We start from the raw sequence: 2467 nt of genomic DNA on the forward strand, positions 1-2467 counted from the left end.
CTTTGAAAGTGCAAGGTCATGAGTTCAATCCCCACTATTCCCCCACAAAGCCTACAATATAATTTTTAAAATTTTAGTATTTTAAAATTTATTTTTAGAATAAAAGAGACTATAGAGACATAGCTAGCAAGTGTAATAGGTGAACTGTAATTAGATTTTGGTTCAAAAGCATCTGCGATTTATATTGAGAACAAAAGGGAAAATTTGAATATGGACTGTAGATTAAAGGCTATTGGGGAAAACTATTGCTAATTTCTTTAGAGTAGTAGTAGTGCTTTGTGGTTATGTGTTATGGCTTCTATCTAGATATCTCCCAAGGCCTTATGCACTCACATGCTGGGAACTTGTTGCAGGAACTTTGGCTCACATGGCCAACATCACAGTCATTATCATCTTCATCATCCATGCATGAGTAATCTGATGATTCACTTTCAACCTCCTCTAAAACTTGCAAATATTGTTTTTGATGTGCCATTATACTGAATTGGGCTACTTCTACCAGAAAAGTTATGTGAAAACTTTTAAAAGAACAAATCCTAAATGCATAAAAATTTAGCAATGTGCTTTTCATAGGTAAAACTCACCTGTTGCTGCTTTGGTGCTCCTGCACATACTTTGTTGTTTGCCAAGTGAATGAATACACAGATGGGTTTTTGCTTTCCCCAGGTGTAGCTACTATGAGTCACACCCACATTCCATTATGATAAAATACATGTTACACAACAGAAGAGTAGTGTGGGTGTATTTTACCCCTTGTGATGCTCAGGTAGACACACACAAAGTTTGTTAGCTGTAGCATTGTATGGGTAAAGATTTTGGCTTGATGCTTTTACACACGTGCACACATCTTGTTAATTGCACCAAGTGGATAAACACAAAGATTGCTTCCTATATTCTTCAGGTGCAGTGAATGAGATGCACAGCTGGTGATTATGTTAAAGTACAAATTTATAGTAGAAAAGTATGGAATAGGTTATTGTAACCCAATGTTATGCCATATGGGTTTTAAATAAGGTAAAGTTTCTGAAATGATATGCACTGTGCCTTTTTCATAGAAATCATTTAATAAATTTTAGCTATTTTTTATTACATTAAAACACAAACTTTGCCATATTAAATTTTTTTAATATACTGGGAATTGAACTCAGGACCCTGCATTTGCAAGGCAGGCATAGCACCACTAAGCTAAATCCCCAGACCTGCCACATTAAAATTTTAAAATTCAGGCCGGGTGTGGTGGTGCACACCTGTAATCCCAGCACTAGGGAGGCTGAGGCAGGAGGATCACTGTGAGTTTGAGACCAGCCTGGGCTACATAGTGAGTTCCAGGGCAGTCTCAACTACATAGTGAGACTCTGTCTCAAAAAACAAAAACCAAAAAATAAAAGAAAATGTTTAAAGTTTATCTGAGCAGTGATTCATAAATGGGGCAGCTTCAAACTGGAAATATTTCAGGGATCTGCTAAAGGGGCAGAACTGAAAGGAAAGTTTTCATAGGGTGAATGTGGAAGCAGAGCAATAAAATTATCTAACTGGTAAAAGTGTGTACAACTGCCTTATTTGGACTATCCTGGGTAGGATATTAGGTATGTACAACATATCTAATGTCTAATTGGTCTGCTGCAATTGGCTGAGTTTAATTTATATCAGTACTGAGTTAGGTTTCAGTTTACTTAAGTAGGAACCTGGGGCATTAGAGCCACATTAATCTAATAGCCTCCCATTTCATTATTTTAGCAATTATGATTATGGTTCCCACTGTTCATCTTACGGGTATATTATAAGGCAGACAATAAAAAACAGCACTTCCACCACATGAAAAAAGAAGAGGAATGTCTTAGTTATTTTCTCACAACTGAGATACAATACCCAGAAATTTAAGGGAGGAGAGGTTTTTTGTTTTTTTCTTTTGGCTCATGTTCATGTTTTCCTAGTCCATTAGTCCAAGGAAGGACAGCATGTCAGAGGGGCACGGCAGTGGGAAAACTGCACACATCATGAAGGCCAGGAGGCAGAGAGTAAGGAGGAGACAGGGAGCGAGATAAACCCTACCAGGTTATGCCTCCAGTGACCCACCCCTACCAACCATGCCCCACCTCCTAACAGCAGGTTAGCAACAACGCCCCCATAATCCATTCATCTTCCAGAAGCCCTGCCTAAGAGTACATGAGGCTCTTGGTGGGACATCTAGATATAAACCATAACAAAAGATCATAGTTGGGGTCTATTCCCTAAATTTGACCTCCTGGGCATTCTCTCATTTCAATATTGGTTTGAAATCTTATCAAATTACATGATAAGCAGTTACATGTTCTAATTTGTCATGTCACTGGGGACTACAAAGAAGGTCTTCTGAGATCTGGGTTTTCCAGCCCCCCTTTTTAATGTACCCAATGCTATTTACCACTGTACTAATCAATTATGCATTATTATGAAATGAACCACTCCAAGACTTAAGCTCGAGAAT

Source organism: Fukomys damarensis, unplaced genomic scaffold (genome assembly GCF_012274545.1).
Source record: "Fukomys damarensis isolate Sample0158 unplaced genomic scaffold, DMR_v1.0_HiC HiC_scaffold_3, whole genome shotgun sequence".
Lineage (NCBI taxonomy): Eukaryota > Metazoa > Chordata > Mammalia > Rodentia > Bathyergidae > Fukomys > Fukomys damarensis.